The sequence below is a fragment of the Neofelis nebulosa genome, chromosome 3 (assembly GCF_028018385.1).
Source record: "Neofelis nebulosa isolate mNeoNeb1 chromosome 3, mNeoNeb1.pri, whole genome shotgun sequence".
Classification (NCBI taxonomy): domain Eukaryota; kingdom Metazoa; phylum Chordata; class Mammalia; order Carnivora; family Felidae; genus Neofelis; species Neofelis nebulosa.
This window is the reverse complement of record NC_080784.1, coordinates 75627097-75650828: the sequence shown is the minus strand read 5'-3', so window position 1 is coordinate 75650828 and position 23732 is coordinate 75627097. Positions and strand designations below refer to the sequence as shown.

General features: G+C 45.0%; 1 protein-coding gene across 9 annotated transcripts in view; it reads left to right on the top strand.

Moving 5' to 3' along the window:
- TRIM2 (tripartite motif containing 2) overlaps window positions 1–23732 on the top strand; it is a 159771-nt gene that overhangs the window by 69553 nt on the left and 66486 nt on the right. The window lies entirely within an intron of this gene.

Sequence of the window (23732 nt, the reverse complement as noted above, 5' to 3'; positions counted from 1 at the left end):
TCAGAGCCTGGAGCCTGTTTCGGATTCTGTGTCTCCCTCTCTCTCTGACCCTCCCCCGTTCATGCTCTGTCTCTCTCTGTCTCAAAAATAAATAAACGTTAAAAAAAATTTTTTTTAAATAAATAAATACACTTTAAAGAAAATCACTTTCACATAAATTATTCCATCTTACCTTTGCAGTAACTCTGAGAGGTAACATTTTAGAGATGAGGAAACTAAGGCTTTAAGAAGTCCAGTGACTTTTCCAGTGAAGGAAGGGTTAGAAATCACACCTAGGACATCCTTCTCACTAAATCAAAATGCTCAGTAAAACCTGACTGAATGACATATGATAAAATAATACAAGAATTGTGGGAAGCTCTAGATGAAAGGACGTTTTATTGAGGGAGCAAATCCAGGAAGGTGTTTGGAAAAGTGGTTTCCAATAGAGAATAGTCACTTAAAATTTAACTCTAAACCCGAGAACACCACACAAAAAAACCACTAGGGAACATGTAAACAAGACCTAATCAAGTGTCAGTTCATATGGTATAGACAAGAAGTATATGACAATTCAGAGAAAAGAGAGAAAAGCGTAGGCCAGAAAATCAGAGATAGTGTAAATGAGGAAGTTCGAGCTTAAAGAATGTCCAGATTTAGATGGAAGAGAGGAGAGTGTAGGGCATGATAGGCTATTGGGAACATCCCAAGCAAGGCTAGAGAGCCATAGTCCAGCTGGGGAACAGCTGGGAGACACATCTGATTGGAGGAGGGAATGACCAGAAGGTCTAGGTAGGGGAGCCTTGGGAATTAAGGTTGAATAGAGAGGATGGGGCCACACCAAAGAGGATCTTTAGTGCCACACAGCGAAATGTGAACTGAGATATGGGTGCTGTGCTGCGTGGACAGGGTTGATTCCCTCTGAGGGCTGGGAGGGAGAGTCTGTTCTGTGTCTCTCTCCTAACTTCTGGTGATCTCAGGCATTCCTTGGCTTGGAGGTGGTGTTCCCCTTGTGTCTTCACATTGTCTTCCTTGTATGTAGGTCTCTGTGTCCATTTCACCCTTTTTATAAGGCCACCAGTCATACTGCATTAGGACCCACCCTAATGATGTAACATTTCCAAATAAGGTAACATTCTAAGATACTGAAGGCTTCAACCTATCTTTTTTGGGGGGGGGACACATTCAGCCCATCCCAGGAGCCTTTAATGAGTACTGAGCTGCAGACTAAGGCAGAAAGGTTCTTTTAGTAAAGATGCACTAACAGAACGCAGAGCACCCTGCAGGCAAGGGAGGGAGCCATGGTCTGGGAGTGGAGGATGGAGAGAAAATAGGTAAAAACCTGCAGACATGTTTTTCTTCTTTTTTTTTAGAGAGAGAGAAAGAGACAGAGTGTAGGGAAGGGGCAGAGACAGAAGGGAGAGAGAATCCCAAGCAGGCTCTGCACTGTCAGCCCAGAGCCCGACCTGGGGTTTGAACTCATGGACCATGAGATCGTCACCCGAGCTGAAACCAAGAGTTGGATGCTTAACCGATTGAGCCACCCAGGTGCCCCCAAATCTGCACACAATTTTAAAGGAAGAGTTGAAAAGATTTAAGGAGCAGCAGTGCTAATATGTTATAAGTCTGGAACGTGACTGTTTACAGAGCACTCTACCTCCTTTGATCTTGATGACACAGAAGGCTGAGTGGTGCCTCCAGGGTTTCTGGTCTGGGAGAAGGACCAGCGGTGAGGTCATCCACACTGGGGAGGGCACCTGGCAGACGTAGCTGCACCTGCTGCATGTGAGCTGGTGACGGGGCCGAGCAGAGATGTCCATGGGGTCACTGGCAGTCTGAACCATGTGTCCTCTCTCTAGACGTCGATGTGGGGATTTAGACACATTCAGACCATCCTTTGGGCCTTGGGAATGGGGGAGATCTCTGAGGGAGCGAATTTAGGAGAAAGTGGGCTTGGTATTTTGGCAAATTCCCAGGGTGAGAGGATTACTAATGAGTCAAAGCAGCATCTAAAGAGGCAGAGGAGAAGCTGTGAAGTTCTCTAGCTCCAAAGCTGAAGAAAAATGGAGTTTCATGTAGAAGTTTCAGTGCCAGAACCACAGGAAGGTGGGCGGAGAACAGGAAGGGAACTGGCTCAGGACCAGCGTGGGGAAGACTTTGGGTTTAGCTCAGGTGGGCAGCGGGAGGAGACAGTGTGAGGGAAAGGAAGGGAGGGAGAGGGTGGCCATCACAGGTTGGCAGGATCAAGGAAAGGGCCAGGGGGCTTTTATTTTGCAGTTGTATTTTTGAGATACAGTTTAGGTACAGTAGCATTACCTCTTCTGGTGTTCAGTTCTGGGAACTTTGACAGTGCACACGGCTGCGTAACCACCACCACTATCAAGATGGAGAACGGTTAGATCCCCCACCCCCCATGATTCCTTTGTGCTGAGGGGCTTTTTTAGAGGAAACCCGTGTGTGTTTGAAGTCAGAAGGGAGAGGAGCCATGCCAAAGGAGAAAATGATGGTGTGAGAGAGGGAAGGAAGGGGTTAACTGAGGGATGAGACCCTGGAGGTGGTGAGGGGGCAGGGGGGCCACCCTGAAGCAGTGAATTCTCGTGAAAAGGAACACTTCCCCTCTTCCTAGTAGGTGGAAGGAAGGATGAATGCATACATTCAGGGTCTATGATATATTTGGGGGGTGAATTCGTTAAGTCCTGCCAACAAAACCATTTCCTGCTGAGCAAGATGTTAAATGTCATATTCCATAACTTCCGGCTTGGCGGAATTATTTCCTATTGCAATTTCTGTCTGCAGGAATTACATCAAAGCAGAGGGCAGGCGCATGGCTGGTTTTCTTCAGGCTGTGCGCCCCAAACCTGCTGCCATGTAATACCGTAGCAGCTTTAGAACCAACACTTCAGAATTCTCCGAAGTTGAGGCTATCTGTCTCTTGTCCTGTACCACATACAGTGGGAAAACTTGGCAGCAAAAATGGCCTCAATCCCCATAAATGCGTGTGGCAGCCGTATAAATGACTCACTGCTGAAGAGCTAGCTTCCACAGACGTGTCCTCCGGGCATGATTTAGTGAAAGAGAATCGCTTCTCATCTTGTTATGTTTTTAACGTAAAATCACCCTGGAGTGATTTTCCCTCCTAACATCTGTGATGTCACTTACTTCGCCTCATCTTTGCTGTCCCACAGCCGTCACCCGACTCAGGGGTGGGAGTCAGGAGAGTGTTAGACAGCAATTCTCAGACTGTGGGTTGGGAATCAAGTTGTGGGCTGTAACCGGCCTGTGTAAAAAGTGAAATAGAATGAGAAACAGCAGAGGGCTAAGTGTGATCTCACGCAACTTTTGTTTCAGGGAAGTATATATATCTGCACGGCACCACAACATAAAATATGTCTCTACTGTGGATCGTAGGCACAGACATTTGGGAAATTCAGGTGTAGAAGTGTGTGGATCCTCTACCAATAGTGTGGCCCTACGCAGGTTACCGAACGTCCTTGTGGCTTAGTGAGAGCCACAGTCTGTCAAATGGGGACAATAACAGTATCTATTCCATATGGTTGTTGGAAGGATTAAAGAGGAAATGCGTGAAAAGCATTATGGACTGCGCCTGGTTAGTGGTCAGTGCTTATTATTACGATCTCTTTTCCTGCCAAAATCTGCAACTCAGATCTTTGTTCCCTACCCAGACCTTTCTTCTCAGCCTCGAACTGTGAACCCAGCAGCTCGTTTGACACCTCATTTGGTGGTCCCACAGTCCTCTCCAGCTCAATGTATCCAAACTTGATCTCAACTCATACCCACCTTCTCTCTCTAGTCCTTCCCCCTCTCTTCCCTCTCCTGCCCCCAAGCATGCAGCCCCCTCTGCCGCTCCTCCTGAATTCACTGTTCTCTGAGGGGTGCCACCACTCACCCCCCTACCTGGGTTGCCTAAGCATCATCTTACTAATGCTTCTAGTAAGAGAATTCTAAGCCTGCGTCACCATCATCGTATGGCAGGCAGATGAATGCAGTTCTGCCTCCAGTCTTGCCCCGTGTCCGTCCCTTCCAACCTTTCATGTTTGTAAGTCTTCAGTGGGTCTCATAGCTTTCAGCCTACAGGGCAAGGTCCATCATGGCCTGTTCTCTTCCTGCCTCTCCACCCTCATCTCTTGCCCCCAGCCTTGTACTGCACACTCTCGTAATCCCATACGGCTTATTGTTGGTCTTCCCCCGCTGATTCACACTTGCCTTCAGGTTTCCTCTGCCTAAAAGGTTTGTTCCATATTTTGCCGTGTGGCTGACTCTTACGTGGCCTTCATGACTCAAGGTTGATGTTCAAGTCAGAGAGACTTAGGTTTGAATCCCCTAATCAATAGTTAATAGCCACACGACTCTGAGAGGTGAATTTCTGAGGCAGCTGAAATCAGTCTGTGGCTCTGTAAAATGGGAATAGCAATCCCTAGCTCACAGAGTTGTAAGAATTAGTTGAGTGATCGTGTATAGAGAACAGTGTCTGGCACATACTGAGTAATTACTTAATAAATAAATGGTTGTGACTGTTATTTTACTTATAGTAATTATTTTTCATTTTATTATGTTTATTTTTGAGAGAGAGAGAGACGAGAGAGAGAGAGAGAGAGAGAGAGAGAGAGAGAGAGAGAGAGAGAGAGAACGGGGGAGGGGCAGAGAGAGGGAGCCAGAGGATCCAAAGCTGGCTTCATGCTGTCAGTAGAGAGCTCGATGTGGGATTTGAACTCACCAAACTGTGAGATTATGACCTGAGCCAAAGTCAGACACTTAACTGACTGAGCCACCCAGGTGCCCCTATTTTTAATTAAAAAAAAAAAAAAAAAAAAAAAAAAAAAAAAAGGCTCAGTTCACTTCCTTCCAGGCCAGAGCTTCTTGCAGCCCTGAATGTGTCAGGTTGTTAAAGATCTGAGTTGTTTCTCCTGACTGACTACCCTTCCCCTCTCTTCTTCCCTTGACCAACCCCTCCCTCAAGATTCAACCCCAAAGTCACCTACCTCTCTGGGGACTCTTCCCAAGCTCCTGGGCTCCCAGGGTTGTTTTAGCTCCATCAGAGTTCTCAGCTGCCTGAACACTGATACACCCTTTCCCCCCTGGATTCCAAGACTCCTGAGGGATCTATGCCCGGTTCATTGTTGCATACCAAGCCCTCTCAGTGCGTGCAGGTGCCTGACATGTAGTACATGATGAGTAATTGTTTCATTGATGAATGAATGGATGAATGAGAAGACTGTTGTAATTACTTCCTTACTGGTGTCCCTGCCTTCTCTCTTTCAAGAAATTCATCCTGTTAATTGCAATCAGATTAGTTCTCTTAAAGTAGAGTTCTGTCGCTCACCTGTGCTCAAATTTTGTTCAGGCCAGTGCACTCTACTAACATTGGCAGTTAGGGCCATCCCCAAGATGGCTTCTATTTAGTGTTCCAGCCTTTCCTTCTGTTTCCCTATATCTTGTACCTTATGCAAAATTAGGCTGTTTTCACTCCCTTTGTGCCTATCTGTGCTGGCTATTTCTGCTTGGAAACACCTAATACCTTAACTGCCTACTGTTCACCTGCTCATCTTTACTTGTCACAGCCCCACAACTTTGGAGACCCTCTCAAATGCTACCACATGACAATTCCAGAACCCTTTTTGATCCATTTTCTTTGTTGTTGTTTTTTAAGATTTTATTTTTAAGTAATTTCTCCACCAAACGTGAGTCTTGAACTTACAACCCTGAGATCAAGAGTCACAAGCTCCACCAACTGAGCCAGCCGGGCACCCCCTTGATCCATTTTCTAAACAAATAAAAATAGGTTTCCTCAATTCTCCTTTGCATCTGATACAGCCTGCCATAGACTTCCGTCCTGGAGAAAGATTGCCCTTTATCTACCAGCTTATTTACAAACTTTTTTTTTTTTAATGTTTGTTTATTTTTTTGAGAGAGAGAGGGAAAGAGGGAGAGAGACAGCACAAGTGGGGGAGGGGCAGAGAGGGAGGGAGACACAGATTCTGAAGCCGGCTCCAGGCTCTGAGCACAGAGCCTGACACAGGGCTCAAACTCAAAAGCCATGAGATCGTGACCTGAGCTGAAGTCGGCCACTTAACCAACTGGCCACCCAGGCGCCGCTTACATGCTTGTTTTTTTTTTTTGTTTTTTTTTTATTTATTTATTTTTTTTTTTTAAATTTTTTTTTTTTCAACATTTTTTTATTTATTTTTGGGACAGAGAGAGACAGAGCATGAACGGGGGAGGGGCAGAGAGAGAGGGAGACACAGAATCGGAAACAGGCTCCAGGCTCCGAGCCATCAGCCCAGAGCCTGACGCGGGGCTCGAACTCACGGAGCGCGAGATCGTGACCTGGCTGAAGTCGGACGCTTAACCGACTGCGCCACCCAGGCGCCCCTACATGCTTGTTTTTGATGGCAAGTTCTTTGAGTCTGGGGATTGTGTCTTCAATGTCTTTGTAAACCTAACAGCATCTAGAATATTATATTGCTTATTGTTTCTCATAAGTGTTTGAGGAGGTGAATAGAACTGAAAATCAGCTGGATCTGGTTCTCCTTTCTGCTTCCTGATTTAATTTAGGGGCTAGAGTAGGAGGAATTAGGGTTTGACTCTGGCTTTTTGACTCTTAAATATATTTCATTAACTGTATATTGACGTCAAGTTATAACTGCATTGTATTAGGTATTCAATAAGCATGTTTGATGAATTGAAGATTAACTAGTAGTTTGTTTTCTTTTAGAACTAACCTACCTTCAAGTCTGGTGTTTATGGTTCTTACTTTGTATGCATACTAATAAAACAAAATGAGTTAAGAGTCAAAGTATATGAAATGTGGAGATGTAAATACACAAACATGTCAGTAGGTGGAGGTTGTGTGTGTCACACATGCAAACACACACGTATACATATATACACACACACTTTCTACATTAGCAAGTTATTAAGCAAAACCCTGGAGGATGAGGACAGTCTATGTTTGGTCTCATAAATATGTTTTCTAAATTTTTAAAAAATTCATTCATTTATTTTGAAAGAGATAGAGACAGCACAAGTAGGGGAGGGGCAGAGAGAGAGGAAGAGAGACAGAATCCCAGGTAGGCCTCGTGCTGCCAGCCCAGAGCCCCATGTAGGGCCCGAACTCATGAAACCGCGAGATCACGACCTGAGCTGAAACCGAGAGTAGGACGCTCAACCGACTGAGTCTCACAAATATTGAGACCTAATTTTATATCTTTTTCAAGGAATAGAAGGTCCATTGGTAGTCTGCCTTCCAACTCTGTCCCTTTGTGACCTACAACTTCCCCAGCCACGTAAAGCTTGAGGTGTGTGTTCGGTGATCTGCCACGGTGCTGAGTGGCAGTGGAATGACCTTAAGAGCTGGTCCTGCGTTCAGGTGGACCAAAGCTCACCGTCTTTCGTCCACGTGAAATTGATCTTCCCTCCTGCAAGTGAAAGGGCCCAGGCAGTAGTCCTTCTCATTTATTTGTTCTTCTGCTCGTCTCCCCATGTAACCCTGGGTAAGGGTGAGCCTTATGGTGGTGGCAGCCGTACCTTTCACATGTCCGAGTCTACTCTCCAAGCAAGTCTTGGCAACAAGTCAACAAACTAAGCTAACACTAGTTTTTCAGGAAAGTTTGCCAATTTTCAGTTGTTTACAAGCTTTGATGGGGACTAACTTCCAAAATTAATAAGGCCTGACACATGGCATAACACATTTCACAGTTTGTGCCCAACCAGATTTCATGGAGGTAAAGGTAATGAATTGGCTGTTGTGAAATATCACATCTGCCCTTACTGAAGACAGGAGCGATGCGTGCAGGATATGGTAGTAACAATAAAGTAATTTCCATGTCCTCTTGATGTTGATGCTGGGAGACCACAAAATCAGAACAATAAAAGATCATTTATCTGGGCTTCTAAACACCAGAAGCATTCAAACAATGAAATTATTTTTAAAGGATATTTTTCACCCAATTAAAAAAAATCATGCCAGTGTAATAACCGAAGAACATTTGCTCTAAGGAACAGTGTGAGTCGTAGTGCTGTGATCTGTGTTGCTGGTTGTAACAGCACAATCCCCTGATTACAGGGTAAACTGGATCTTGGTAGACTGCTCCACTAGCATAATGGCAGTCTTACTGTTAATGCCGAGTTGGGTTGCTCTTGGTCCTTGACATGTTTTGGTAGGCACAGGCTGTGCTAAGATGTTGAATTTCTTTTTATTTATTTTTTTTAGTTTAGAAAGAGGGAACATGCACACGAGAGTGGAAGAGGGGCAGAGGAAGAGAGAGAGAGAGGGAGAGAGAGAACCTCAAGCAGGCTCCACGCTCAGTGTGGAGCTGGACTCGGGGCTTAATCCCACGTTCCTGGGACCATGATCTCAGATGAAATCAAGAGTCGGACGCTCAATGGACTGAGCCACCCAAGCATCCCAAGCTGTTATATGTGTTCAATTATACATATAACATGTTACCTGCTAAAGCACCATTTTCAACCACGATGCCGTTTTTTTATTTTATTTTATTTATTTTTTCACGTTGCTATTTTAGAGTTAAGATAACTAACTAAGCGCCAGAAAAGTTCCCTTGTTTCAAATAAGATTCTTCTTCAATCTCTGTTTTAGTCAAACCAGTAAGTCGTACTTGCAAAGCTGTCTTGAGAATAAAATGGGGTATTTAACATATTAGAGTCCGGTACTAAATAAATGTGTGTTCCCTCCCTCTTCAGATGCCTTGAACCAAAATGTGTATGGGGGGAAAGTAATATTCATAGAATAAATGACTGGTATTTACTGAGCACTTAGTTATATATAGACCCTGCTGTATCTAGAGATAAAAAGATGGGTAACGTATAGGCCAACAGCTCACTCTCCTGTAAGAGAGGCAGTCATTTAAACCAGTAATTACTGCAGAGAGTGGTAAGTACAGCCATAGACGTATATACAAGGATTGACGATAACTCACAGGAGTGATGAATACCTTGTCTGAGTAAAACGACTATCAGGAGAGTTTTCAAAATAGAGGTGATGCATCAATTGAATCTCTAGCTGCAGAAGAAAGGATTGGATTCCAGGCAGAGGCAAAGCATGTATAAAGGCATGAAGGTTTAAAAAACGGAAGAAGGGGAATAACCCAGGACTCTCTGGAGGCCTCGAATGAGTGCATTTTAAATTCTTTAAGGATGGCTTGTTGAAGGACAAGTGTGGGACCAGCAAGGGTAGCAGTTCCAGCTCCGATTGTATGTGTTGGAACTGCTGGGCTTACGTGTCCCATGGTTGTCATGGAGTCGCAACATGTCTGGTGATCTAAAGTGTCCTGAATGCTCTAGAGATGGCATAGAGGTCCAGAAGAGGGGCTCACAGAGGCCGAAGAGGGCCAGCACCTCTTGTACAAAACCCTAAAGGCTCCTTATAATGGACTGAATGTTTGAGCCCCATCCCAACTTTATATGCTGAAACCCTAAATCCAATGTGATGGTATTTGGAGACGAGGCTTTGGGGAGATAATTAAGGTTTGATGAAGTCATGAAGGGGGGTGGGGGGGTGGTGCTCATGATGGGATTAGTGCTAAGTCTCCCTAGTTAGAAAATAACGTTGGTTTTGGGGCGCCTGGGTGGCTTAGTCAGTAATGTGTCTGACTCTTGGTTTCCACTCAGGTCATGATTTCACAGTTTGTGAGTTTGAGCCCCACATTGGGCTCTGCACTGACAGCATGGAGCCTGCTTGAAATTCCCTCCCTCCCCCTCTCTCTGCCCCTCCCCCACCCTAAAAAATAAATAAATAGAAATATTTTAGAAAATAACTTGATAGAATTGTGTCGCAGATCTTATATAAAGATAGCTCTCTTTTAACTTCTGCCTGTTTTCTTACTTTCTTTCTGTTCCTTCTGATCGAGAGAAAAAGTTATCCCCCTATTTGTAATTATCAAAGAATGCAGTCATCATAAAACTGCTTTGAATTCCCTTGAGTGCAAAGCCACTTTGAGCCAAGTTAGCATTCACATTATTGTTGCATGAGCGTGGAAGGGATGAATGTCACAAAAAGGGGCCTGCACCTCATCCTGTCTCTTCTCTCTTACCTTCCTCTTTTCTCTTCAGCAAACACCATGACCTTTATCAAGGAATAGCTCCCTTGTTCATCTTGGGCTTAATTAGAAGCAAAATTTTAGAGCAGCATAAAATGTCCATGCATGGTAGCAACTAAACTTTCTGCAGTGGTAGGTCGAATCACTAACTAAAAGCTGAATATCACACCCATAATTCCTCATTTGGCTTATGTGCAAAAGATTATTACTGCCAAACTGCACATCAGGATCGCTAGGCTATTTTTGAAAATGTTTTCCTTTAATAATACTGCAAATACTTACGGCCAAGCAATAAAAATAATGAGACACAACATCTTATTTGGTAGTGTTTTCTGTCCAATACGTTTTTTTTTTTTTTTAGATTCCCTGTTTGAAGGAAGAGGTTTTACATTGTAATTTGAACTAGTCTTTCAAAATTACATATTTGTATAAGTATTTTTCTCTTACGTAGAAAAAAGAATATCAAATAACTTTTACTAATTAGATTACCTTTACCCACCGTGAAAGGACTCAGTCTAAGAATAAATAGTGTCCTTTTCTGTGTTGCTTCTATCATCAGTGGGAGGCTCCTACCCATACTGCTAGGACTCTACATATTGTTAGGAGCTCACTGATTCAGAAATCATGAAAAAAGCAAGAGTGAATTGCAGAATATCTAAACAGCTGTTTATTTTTAATACTCCCAGTATTTACACTCACCCAATAGCCATGTAAATGTGTTATAAAGCGTACCTTAAGAACTGGATAAAAAACATTTTCAGTAAGTAGTATGAAAATCTTTTCCTGTGGAGTACATCTAACCCTTAGACAGGTTACGCCGTCCTGATAATCTTGCTTACCTGTCAGTCTAAATAAAGAGGTAAACCAAGGGAAGCTCAAATGACCAGAAATTCGGGAAACACAGGCTGTAGAAACTACAGGCCAGTCTGTTGAGGGTTTGGAGTGGGCTGTATTTATGGACCCACTTTATGGGTCTGTTTATGGAGCACGGGGTGGGGGCGGGGGGTTGCAGAATCCATCCAGAGTCCAAGCAGAAAATTCAGTGGCTTGAGGATGGGGAGAGACTCTGGGCAGATGTTCATTGGTCAGGAGATGAGACTTGGTCTTCTGTAACGCAAGCATTAGCAGGAAATCCGTCCCTCTGTTCCTAAGTTCTTTTCTTCTGAGGGCACAAGCATGAGATTCTCCGTTTCATATCCTCCACTTCCATTTTAGATTGAAATGCTTTTGCACACCATTTTCCTAACAGATTCCCTCTGCAAATACAGCTCAAAGGTATCTTTAGCTGAAGTGTTGAAGGTGTGTTGCATGAGGACCTGGCCATTGTGTTCTCCGGAGGAGTGTTGGCTACACAGCCCCGGGGAATGTCCGGGCAGTCTTGACACTCAGTCATTCTTCATCACACGCTGTAGGAAGCCATGCGCCAAGACTGCATACGTGTTGCGCCATCACTGGGGTATGACCCTGTCCCTGTGGAGTTTACAGGTTGGTGGGGAAGGAGCTCCAACCAAGCAAGCAGATAGATATGTCATTACAAACTGTAACAATTGTCATGAAGGATTTGAATACCCTGCAGTGCTAAGTACAAAGGGGAAAACCCATGTAGGATGGGAGGGACAGGGTAAGTCTCAGAGAGGAGGTGGCATTTGGGCAGAGAGCTAAGGGAACAGGAGCAGCCTTGCAGCGGGACCTGCCGGGGGAGGGGGAGGCATGGAGTACCCTGAAAGTTGGACCTTTCTCATGAAGACCCAGGAATTTTGCCATTTACTAACAAGAGGCAGCTTCTCTTTCTGGAGGTGAGATCTCAGAATTTGCACTTAAGGTAATGGGCTGATTGATTCTTGAAAAGCCAGAAATCGTGGAGAGAGAAGGATGGAGGCAAGAGCAGGATCCAGAGGGCACAGGAAGGCTGGATAAAGGTCCCAGAATGCTGCAAGAAAGCCCTATTAGAACAAATAGACAAAAAGAAATAAAACCTGGTTTTATAATGAATAAGCTTTACGGGCAAGTCTAAATTAAGGCTGGGTTCTTCCATTTCCATTTCTGGGAGCAAACAAACGTGTGTTAATAGCTTTTTAAAAATAGAATGGAAATTCTACCAAGGCCCATCAGGGAACAGGAAAGAGAAGGGCCTGAAGGCACTGGCCATCTGATACCAGCATCGCTGGTCTATGCTTTTATCACTTTACCCCACTCTCAGATTTGACTGGATTGATGTGCTTCATATGCAGTTGGTGCAAATGCTAATGACCTCCAGTCTTCTGTGTTTATTTTGGTGTCAGAGTTTTATCGTCAAGGTCATTCTGAAGATATGCAGCTTCTTAACTATGCGAAGTTCGTAAATACTCTTGGTCTATTATGTCTTGTATCTTTCTTTTTCTTTCTATTCCCTGGAGTCTGCCTTCTCTGTGAATCCCCCTCTAACAGGATGTCGTGGTTTATTTTTTCCCTGCCCTTTGCCGTGAGGATGACGGGGAGTCTTAACCTTTTAGTAGTCGCCTGCTTTGTGGTGGGTTCCTGTTTCTCTGCTATCTTGGGAATTTCTGCCTTTTGACTGCCGGGTTTTGCAAATTCATATAATCTAACCCATTAACTCTTCAAGCAGACCAGCTGTGGTATGAGGGCTGTTTGTTATTTCTCGTATAGTGTTCTATTCTCATCTAGCAAGACCTGTGCTTGAATTTCCAGTCCTTTCTATAGAACAGTCTCACAGAACTAATGTAGTCATAATGAACCCCACACCGTCTGCAAAGACTTCCAGCTCACCAGGCCTGCTTGTGAAGAGAGGGCAGTGGGGCAGATGGAGAGAGGGGCTCACTCAGAGTCAGGCCTGAGTCTGCATCAGCCTTTGGCACCTGCTGGTTGTATGGCTTTGGGGGGAGTCACATCACCTCCACAGACTTGTTTCTTTGTCTGTAAGGTGGTGATCAGACTGGGTATGACCACAGAGTTCCAGGGGTTCTGAAGAGATGCATGGGGGGATGCTGGAGGGGGGTGGGGAGGGCAGCAAAGTGAGAGGTGAGCATGTTGGCAGGGCCCCCAGGACCAGGACCAAGACCAATTTTTTAGAGAAAGTATTTTGTGGCTTTAAAACCATGAGACTGTATCATCTGTATGGTTCTTTACAACTTTAAATACCTCAGGTTGTATGAAAGATGAGAGTCTTGTGCCTTCCTCTTCCAGTCACAGCTGGAAAGGCTCTGCCAGAGCAAGAACGGAAGTAGATTAGGAGCCAGGCTGGGGTCTGGGGTGGTGAACTAAGCCTCCCATGGGGTTAGAAAGTGATGGCCTTTATGCTCTTTAAAGATATATATATATATATATATATTTTTCATTTATTTATTTATTTTTGAGAGAGAGGCAGAGAGAGGAGAAACAGAATCCCAAGCAGACTCCACACTGTCAGCATAGAGCCCAACATGGGGCTCGAACTCACCACCTGAGCCGAAATCAAGAATTTGACGCTTAACTGACTGAGCCAGCCAGGTGCTCCGATGGCCTTTATGCTCTTGATTCAAGTTGTTGCTCTGAGACTGAAGATCTATATGACAGAGGGGTAGCTTCTATCCCTTTAGGGAGTACCAGTGCCACTCCAGGGTACAGATGAAAGACAGTACCAGGTTCTTTGAACTTAGGCTCGTGTTTCTTGATGGGTAGGAAAGGAATTTTGGGTGCAGTTGGGTATATCCCAGCCAAGGTCCCTTGCCAGATCCCAGCTCCTCATTTTTTCTTTTCTAAAAAAGTTCTGCTTTCTGTCTACAGCAGATAGCAATTAAAACAGAGACAATCCTGTAGGAAGCCAGCAGATTCTCTAGGACTCAAACTAGACATACATTCTGTGCCTGGACTATATTCTTTCCAGAGGAGAATCCCCACCCAGTTAGAGGGCATCCTTAGGACTTCTGGCCTTGTGGACTGCTCAACACTGCAATCAGTTTGCATTAGCGGATTCTTTATCTGGTAATGATAGCAAGACAGGCATAACACATAGTTTTTAAAAAGATGTACAAGAGCAGGTTTGATTCTTGGAATAGCTTTGTAAGAAAGCCTGTGCATTTCCTTTGAGTCAAGGGAAATAAGTTTAATTATTAATTGCAATGTATCTGGAATATGGCCTTCTTATAGCATTAGAGAAAGAACTTCTGGCCTGGGAGGAATTTGATACGAACTGGAGAGTAATGATCTTCCTGGCTCGTGTGGAAAGTAAAGCAAACCTATTTCCATTCGTGGATAGTTAGAAGGTGGGAGAGGAGGCAAGGAAAGAAGACATTGGGAATTACATGGCATCATTTGGGGCATTTGACTGTTTTACAACTAAATCATTTGCAATGTGATTTCCACAGTGGTTGGACTTGGCCTGTTTTCCTGCAGTTTCCTCCTGCCCTCCTAAAATTTCCCTGGCCTTCACTCACTATACATTGTGTCTTTTCTCTTCCTCTGGGTATAAAATGCAGGGATGTTGTGACCTTCCAGGATGTTTCTGACACCTGGATTTCTTCGTGCATGGCATTGACAAGTGAGGTACGCACACAACCAATTCTTGCCCCTGTGGGAACAGCTTGCCTCCATCTATAGAACACAGGGTGATCGAACATCTATGGAAATGATTGTCTTTTCCATTTCTTGTGCACAAATAAATTGTAGATATTGTAGGTATCAGATAATTATCTTAGTTCATGCACAAATAAATTGCAGTTATTATTTTTCTTTTATGAGATTTTTGCTGTTCTTGGGTTAGTTTGTAAACTTCTTAAAGTTAGTTGGGCTTGTGTCTTCATGTTCAGAATCTGAATTAGGGTATTATCGACCCATTTCCTTTGAAACAAAGTCCATAAAGGAAGTGCCAGCCATTTCATTAGGCTTGATCAGGGTGGGCAAACTGTGGCCTGCGTCTCAAATCCAGCCCACTGCCTGCTTTTGTACAGCCTGTTAATTGAGAACAGTTTCTGCATTTTTAAATGCTTGGGGGGGGGGAATCAAAAGAAAAATAATATTCTATTACATGTGAAATTTATGTAAAATTTATGTTACTTCTTTTTTTTAATTTTTTGTTTATTTTATTTTTGAGAGAGAGACAGAGCGTGAGTCGGGGAGGGACAGAGAGAGAGGGAGACACAGAATCCGAAGCAGGCTCCAGGCTCTGAGCTGTCAGCAGAGAGCCTGATGTGGGGCTTGAACCCACAAATCGCAAAATCATAACCTGAGCCGAAGTTGGTCGCCCAACCGACTGAGCCACCCAGGCGCCCCAATATGTATTTCTAAATGCAGTTTTATTGGATTACAGCTACATTCCTTCATATAGTGTCTGTGGCTGCTTTCGTATAACAATATTGTTGAGCAATTGTGACAGATGCTGTATGGCCCACAAATCTAAAATGTTTACTATTGGGCCATGTACAGAGAAAGTTTGCTGACCACTGGGCTTGAATAATTAGAACAACAATAGTTGACTCTTAGGAGCTAGGCACGGTGATAAGCAGCTTCCAGGCATTGTCTGATTTAATCCTCATAACAACTCTATGATGTGTAACTCTTACTGCTATTTTACAGATGAGGAAAAAGTTGTGTAATTTACCCCAGATCCAGAGCTGGGATTTTTACCCACATTTGTCTGATTCTAGAGCCCAAATATCACCCACCACAGAACGCCATCCCAGTTGGGAGCAACACCCATGAGCATCCTTGGCGGGTCTGAGGTGGAGGCCACAGATCAAAATTGTTTGAGATCAATTTTTTTTTGTTGTCGTTAATTCATTATTTGAGATTTATGTTTATGTCTTTCTTTTTTTATAATTTTTTTTTAACGTTTATTTATTTTTGAGACAGAGAGAAACAGAGCATGAATGGGGGAGGGTCAGAGAGAGGGAGACACAGAATCTGAAACAGGCTCCAGGCTCTGAGCTGTCAGCACAGAGCCCGATGCGGGGCTCGAACTCACGGACTGCGAGATCATGACCTGAGCCGAAGTCGGCCGCCTAACCGACTGAGCCACCCAGGCGCCCCATATGTTTATGTCTTTCTTATGAGAGTGCACAAGTTCCTTAAAGATAGTGACCTAATGCCATGCAGTGCCCAGCACATAGTAGAAGCTAAATTAAAAGCTTGTTGAACAAAGTAGGTAGGGAATAGAGAAAGAGCAGGAAAAATGGGGGGTGGGGGGGGAGGAGAGAGACAGGAAGAGGAAAGACATTATCTAGGAAGAGTCAGGATGCTCCCAGCATTAGCCCCCTGCCCATGGATGGCTCCACTTGGCACCAAGGTGGCTCGCTGCATACCAGGGCTCACAGGTTAGGACACCCTGGGTCTGGCAGGCCCGACCTGACCCATGTACATACCCCCTCTGCTGTCTGGGGCCTGGTTGCTAGTCTTCTGCCCCTGTTCCCCTGGCCTCTGGTGGCATGGTGGCTTCTGGCACCCAGCCTGGACATACTGCCAACCCTTGAGGTAGAGAGCTAGGTAAGTCAGTATTTGCTTTAGAGCATGTCCATTCAGGGGAGGACATGAAAGCAAGGCTTCCCAGTCTCGGGTCCAGAAATGACAATTTTCCTCAAAGGGAAAAACTTTGAATCTGGAAAGGTGCCATAAGGAATCGTTTCTTGTCCTATCTTTCCAAGAAGGCTGCTGACTCTAAAGGCAAGATGGCCAGTGAGAAGTCACTTCCACTGGCAGATAAGCAGCACACAATAGCAGACCTTGTTTCTCATAAGAATGAGGAACAGGGGGGTTTGAGCAGAGACTCTCTACCTTCCCTGCAGGCCTGGGATTAGGAGTTGGAGTGAGGACTCACGAAGAGCAACAAAGTAGCGCTCCAGCCTCTTACTCAACTGTGTCAACCCAGCTAGGACTCAACTGGCACTAAGTGGGTAAGAAGGCCTAGGCAGGCTGGGTCCAGCCGAGTGTGATAACAGTGTATAGATACATCTTTTCTGACTTTGCATGACTCTGCCCACTCTCATGTGTTGATTTTATTTTATTTGGCAGAGGAAAAGAATTAATGGGGAGTAGGATATTAATTAATTTATTCATTCATCCAAAAAATAAATGTTTACTGAACCCCTCCATGAGCCAGGCTCTAGGAAGACAAAAGTAAATCATTAGTGATTCCTAAAAGAACCTATAACTCTAGTAGTGACAAATCTACTAGTGCTACAACCATAGTAATACATGTATTGACTGTTACTATGTATTGGGCACTGTGGTAGGTTCTCTTAATAGACTAAACCATTTAATCATCATGATTACACTCTGAAGTAGGTTACTGTGCCCATTATATGGTGAAGAAATGGAGGCACAGAGATGTTAAGTTACTTACTCAGAGTCGTAAGTCAGAGCCAGGATTCACACCCACCTCGACACTAGGGTCCATACTCTATACTGCACCACACAGCTTCTGATTATAGTACTTAAGACTGCTGCGTGTTAAGCGCAGTGCTAAGACACTTGGATACTATACCATTTAACCACCAGGACAGCCTTCTGAGATGATACTTTACAAATAAGCTTACGGAGGCAGTGAGCAACCCGAACATAGAGCAAATACAGATGCCTCTCCAGGGCCTGTGTGCCTTAATTACAGCATCGTGGTAGTTGGATTCTAATATCCGGATATGTGACCGGTGTGGCGTCGTGCCACGCACACTGCTTAGAAAAATACCCTCTCCTGATTACATGAGTGGGGGAGGCAGCCTTCTGCCGGTGATGTCAAGCTCCTCTAGCCTCAGATTACCTCTCTCCGCCAGGGCGCCCAGGCTCCTACTTTAGTATCACCCTCCGAGTTAAAGCACTGAGCTCTAGAAGTCATCATAAAGGCAGGTGTGTCAACAGGAGAAAGTCCCATCTAACTCCGTAGCACCAAGGTCACATTAGCGCAGGAGGGCTGGAAGGCCGGAGAGCCACAGTCCCAGGAAATGGGACCGGCCACAGTTGGAGCACCCACACTGCTGCGGGGAGGAGTCAGGCCAGGGCGATCCCCGCAGCTCCTAGCTTTTATTGCAGGCTCGACTCCCCTCCCTCGGCTCTCCCATCGGCAGCGCTTGAATCAGTTGTTTTCACAGAGTGGTCCTGTTCCCCGGTGAGAAGTAAGGTTAGAAAAGGAAACCTACAGAGAAGGGAAAAAAGAGAGATTCATAATGCAAGCAGAGCTGCGGACTCCTGGGTGGAGAAGGCCGACGGCCTTTCTTCGGCGGGGGCGGGGCTCGGCGCCCTGGGGGTGGAGCCTGTTGCCGTAGAGACCACAGCGGGCGGTGGCGAGGGTGGGGAGAATGCTCGCGGGGCTCCGCCCGGCCTGGGAAGCCCGGGCCGTCTGAGATGGGCCGGTGTCTGCGGTTGTTACCTTGAAATAGAGGCCTAGACGTGGCATCATCTGGTCAACAGATAGAAGCATATCTCAGGTTCCCTGGGCACTACATGCTGGTTTGCACACAAACCATTTTAAGGGACAGAGAGGAAGCGATGGAAGAAGGGAGAAAGCGCCTACCGGGCCATGAGTAGCGGCGCCCCCACGTCAGCCACCGGCGGGCGCCCCGCGCGGTCATCTGGGCTCTGCCCCCGCGCGGCTCAGGTCCCGGCCGGCCGGGCCTCAGCCGGCTCAGTCACCGAGGGACGTTTGCAGTACAGAATCCCCGACTCCAACTCAATCCCAACCTGTCAGTCCGAGCCACTGCACTGATTAATTAAACATGGTAAACCACCGAAGCACACAGGAACTTGGCACCGCCTTGAATTTAATTGTCAAAATGAAAAGTGTGATCATGAAACTCCGCTGGAGGGAAAAACAACACTTGATACTGATGTGCTCATCAGTGTGGACATTAATGTAATTAGGAATCCAGTGAAGACTGGGAGGTTATCTTCCAGGCATGCTCAGGACAGCTAGAGGCAACTTTGAATGATCCAGGCCGGACAATGGCAGAGCAAGTGTTTTGTTTGCTTCTTTTTGCTTTTAGTTTTTGCTAGAGTCAGAGCAAGACAAAGAATAAGGGGTAGTGTGGCGCTGGGAAGTTTGTTGTATCAGTGCATGGCAGGGCCTTGTGTTTCGCTTCAGGCTTCTCCATAAAGGACATCTTCGGGCTGTGAAGGGGCTTGGGAAGATCAATGACAAGGAACTCAGACTGGGTAGGCCAGCAGCACAGCTGTGGTTGTGGGTTCCAGCTGCCAGTCAGACTCACAAGGCACAAATAGTTTTAATCTGAATTTATGGTTAGGAAACATTGACACGAAATATACAGCAGGAGATAGGGCACCTTTATCCTACTGGCGACCCAGCAGCTTCCTCTGCCCCCTTACCCACTTAAGGTATGTACCAGGGAGGAGACCCAAGGTGTGTGGGGGTTACGACACACAGCAGTCAGAGCCCCTTTTCCCTACCAATCTTTTCTGCCATCCTACTTATGTAGCCACCCCACAGTCTTACTGGTACACACCACAGATGAAGCACACATAACATTCCCCATTTTTCTTAACTGTAGTGTTTTCAGAGGAACACTGCTGTGGGCAAGCCAGGTCATTCTCAGGCAGGCCTGCCTCAGCCCAGGCCTCATGTTAACTTTTTACCCATGGTAGGTGTGGGTTTAATTGTGTCTCTCAGAAAGATAGGCTGAAGTCCCTAACCCTGTACCTGTGACCATGACCTTGGAAACAGAGACTTTGCAGATGTAGTCACGTTAAGATGAGGTCATACTTTATGTGGGTGGGGGTCCTCTAAGAAGAAAAAAGAGAGACACAGAGAGGGAAACTCCATGTAAAGACCCAGAGATGCACAGGGAGAAGACAGACATGTGACAATGGCAGTAGAGGCTGGAGTGATGCCCCTACAAGCCAAGGAACACCTGGGACTACTAGAAACTGGGAGACACAAGGAAGGATCTTCCCTGAGAGTCTTTGGAGGGAGCATGAGCCTGCCGAAGTCCAGGTCACCTCTACGACACAATTGCTGCAACACCCTGGCCTCGTCACGTAACCTTTCTGAATCTCAGTTTCCACTCTAATAATGATGCCTGCTCTGTTTCTAGATTTCACTGCAGACCAAAGAGAAAATGTATTATGAAGGTGCTTTCTAAACTATAAACCATCAATCAGATATGAAGAATTGTCTCTCCCTAATGCTCCAACTATTTTTCAATTCAGAGATGAACATTTACCTTTATATCATGTTATGTTACTCATTCATTTCTGGAAGGACTTTTGTCATTCTACATCTACTCATTGGGCACCTACTGTGTAATAGGCACTGCACTAGGGGCTGGGGAGTTGGAGGTAAAATACGGAGCCATCAACAGTTTTCAGCAAAGAATGCTATGGAGCACATAGGGGTGACACCCAATCTAGAGCGGGGGTGGGGGGGGGAGGGGTTGGGATTGGAGGAGGAGTCAGCGAATCCTTCTTAAAATAGGTAGTGTCTTTACTGAGTTATGAAGAATTCGAAGGAGTTAAACAGAGGAAGGAGTCAGGAGAGGATAGTAACATTCCCAGCAGAACAAATGGAATGTGAGCCTAGAGATTAGTGTTTCTATAACGAGTGCTATTGGTAATGTTAGAGGATAAATATAAATGTACTCGTATGAAATTTTCCCAGGTATTGGAAAATGTTTGGCATCCCTGCCCCCAGGCACTAACTGTCAGTAGTACCTGCCTACTCCCCAAGGACACAATCAATATGACAGCCAAAAATGCCTCTTCACATTTCCAAATGCATACCCCACCACTTCATGGTGGGGGGGGGGGGGTGAGGCGGGTATCATTTCCTAGTTGAGAGCCACTGCTAAAAAATGCATGGTGGCATGTCTTAAGAATTAGAGTACGACTGGGGAGGACAGGTGGAGAAAAACGAGGAAGGCAGAGGCCACATCATGAATGGCTTTATATGTCATCCTAAGGAGTTTACTTTCTAGGAAAATTTCCTTGATCAGAGATAGGTAGACCATATATGAAGGGCTTTGGATTGAGCTTGGTACGTAATACATGGTCAGTAAATTTTGGATCTCTGTCTCCCAGAATCTTGCCAAACCCAAGTTTAGTTAGCACGTATCTGTTCTTTTTATAGGCACTGTCTGTATACTTCCTTAGTGTACATCCCAAGTTGGCTGATGACAGTTAACTCACTAATGTCTATTCAACTGGAGGAAAACAGTGAGGAGGGGCAAGATGCCTCTAAGAAGTCAGTGAGGTGTGCAGCCGTCTCCATCCCAAAGAGTTGAGGTGCTTCTCTGCTCTCGGAGCCTTACGGTGTAGTTGTGTGACGCCTCAGTATAACTCAGAAAGGAGCTGAGCCACTACATACCAACAGCCACTACCACCACCATCTATCTACCTGTTGCTTGCCAGGGAGTGCCAAGGAGGAGCTGCTGTGGCCTGCTAACCTATCCCGTGGTAACACAAGGCCCAGCTTGTAAAGGGTTGTATTCATTTGCCAAGACATGCACTAAAAATGAGGCTGTGTTTTCCTATAATAAACAACATTATAGTCTGTTAGGCTGCAGACTGGGTCCTCCGAACCCATTCACCCATACAGTACTTAAATCATCGTGATGAAGCCATTCGGAAACCCACCTGTCCTAAGGAATGCTGTTTCCAAGAAAGAGATATTCCCAATTCCAAGTAAAACATCAAAAACATACATGACCCTCATTTATTCCACCTTCACCCGAGGCTCTAGCCACACTAAACTGCCACTCTCAATTCCTGTGAGCCATCTCTTGCCTCCAAGCCTTTGCCTGTGCTGTGCTCTATGCCTGTAATGTAACCCATGCCTCCCTACCCCAGCCTGTCCCTCCTGTGGGCTCCCAGAGCCCTCCACTCCCTCTGCTGTCAAAGCACATACCACTCCGTGTTGCAATTGCCTGCTTATTAATCAGTCTTCCACACTAGATTTCAGCCTTCCTGAGGGCTGAGAAACAGTTACATTTTTCTCTGTATCCTCATGCCTACTCAGTGCCTGGTGCACACTAGACATTCAATGAGTATTCATTGGAATGAATGATCGAATGAGTAAGTGAACCTTCAGTGACTGCAACCCCAGCCAGAAGACTAAGGATCTCTCCCACTTTCCCACTATCTTCTGAGAAGAGAGACTCAGTCTCCAGTTGTATGCCCCAGAGTTTGGGTTGAGTGGAGGAAAAGGAGAGAGGCCAGGAGGATGTGCTGCAAGAGAAGTCAGCATTCAATGCATTTGGCTTCAGACAGGCCAGCAGCAGCACCAAGTCGGGCTCCTTTGTGAGGGACTGTCTTAGGAAGAGGACATGGTAAAATGGAGTGGGGGTAGCCTGCCTGTAGTTTTAGGGGTTGGTTCTAATTAAATTAAACTTCTAAACCAGAACATATGTCCACCCAAACACCTGTACGGGAATGTTTATAGCAGCATTATTCATAACAGCCAAAAAGTGGAAACAACCCAAGTGACCATCAACTGACAGATGGATAAATAAAACATGCTATATCCATACGATGAAATGTTTTTCTACCATAAGAAGGAACAGAATACTGTCACATGCTATAGTATGGATAAACACTGAAAACATTATGCTGAGTGAAAAAGGCCAGATACCTAAGACCGCATATTATATGATTCCATTCATGACCAGAATCTATAGAAGGAAATCTATAGAGACAGTATATTAATGGTTGCTTAAGACTGTGGGGGGTGGGAAGGTAGAGGGTGATAGCTAAAGGGCACAGGATTTCTTTTGGAGATGATGAAAATGTTCTAAAACTGGCTGTGCTGTTGGTTGCCCACATCTGTGAATATACTAAAAGCCATTGACTTGTACAGTTTAAATGGATGAATTATATGGTATGTGAATATCTCAATAAAGCCATTAAAAAAAAACAAAACTTCTAAAGTAGGGTGTTAACCTGGGCTTTTGAGAATTGTGTACCACCTGAAATAGCATGGCAAAATTGGCATGTCTGGGGGTCTATGTCACTGGATACTGACACTCACTCACCCACACCTTTGATGGTAATCATCACTGCTCTGTAGAGCTGAGTGCCCCATGACAGGGCTCAATGCAATGCCTGACTGCATGGAAAGGATGTGATGAATATTAATGTAATCAAATGTGTGAATTAACAACTGTATTTAAATAAAAGGTTTCATGTCCAATTTAAAATTTTCTTAATGTTTATTTATTTTTTAGAGAGAGAGAGAGAGAGAGAAATAGAGAGTGCTATAGAGCGTGAGCAAGGAAAGGGCAGAGAGAGGGAGACACAGAATCCAAAGCAAGCTCCAGGCTCTGAGCTGTCTGCACAGAGCCCGACGCGGGGCTCTAACTCACTAACCACAATCATGACCTGAGTTGAAGTCAGACGCTTAATCAACTGAGCCACCCAGGCACCCCTCATGTCCACTTTTAAACTAGTAACTAAGCAAAGAATATAATGCAGTATGGTTCCCTGCCCCCCCCTGCTGTAGAAAAGGGAATGATTGTAAATTCTGTTATGATATGTAAAATTTTTTAATTCTAAAGTATTATTTGTCATAGGATCTAATTGTTTTTCTATGGCTACTTGATCATTTTTATGTTAATGAAAACTAAAAAAAAGTTTAGTCCTCTTTTTTTTTTTAATTTTTTTTCAACGTTTTTTATTTATTTTTGGGACAGAGAGAGACAGAGCACGAACGGGGGAGGGGCAGAGAGAGAGGGAGACACAGAATCGGAAACAGGCTCCAGGCTCCGAGCC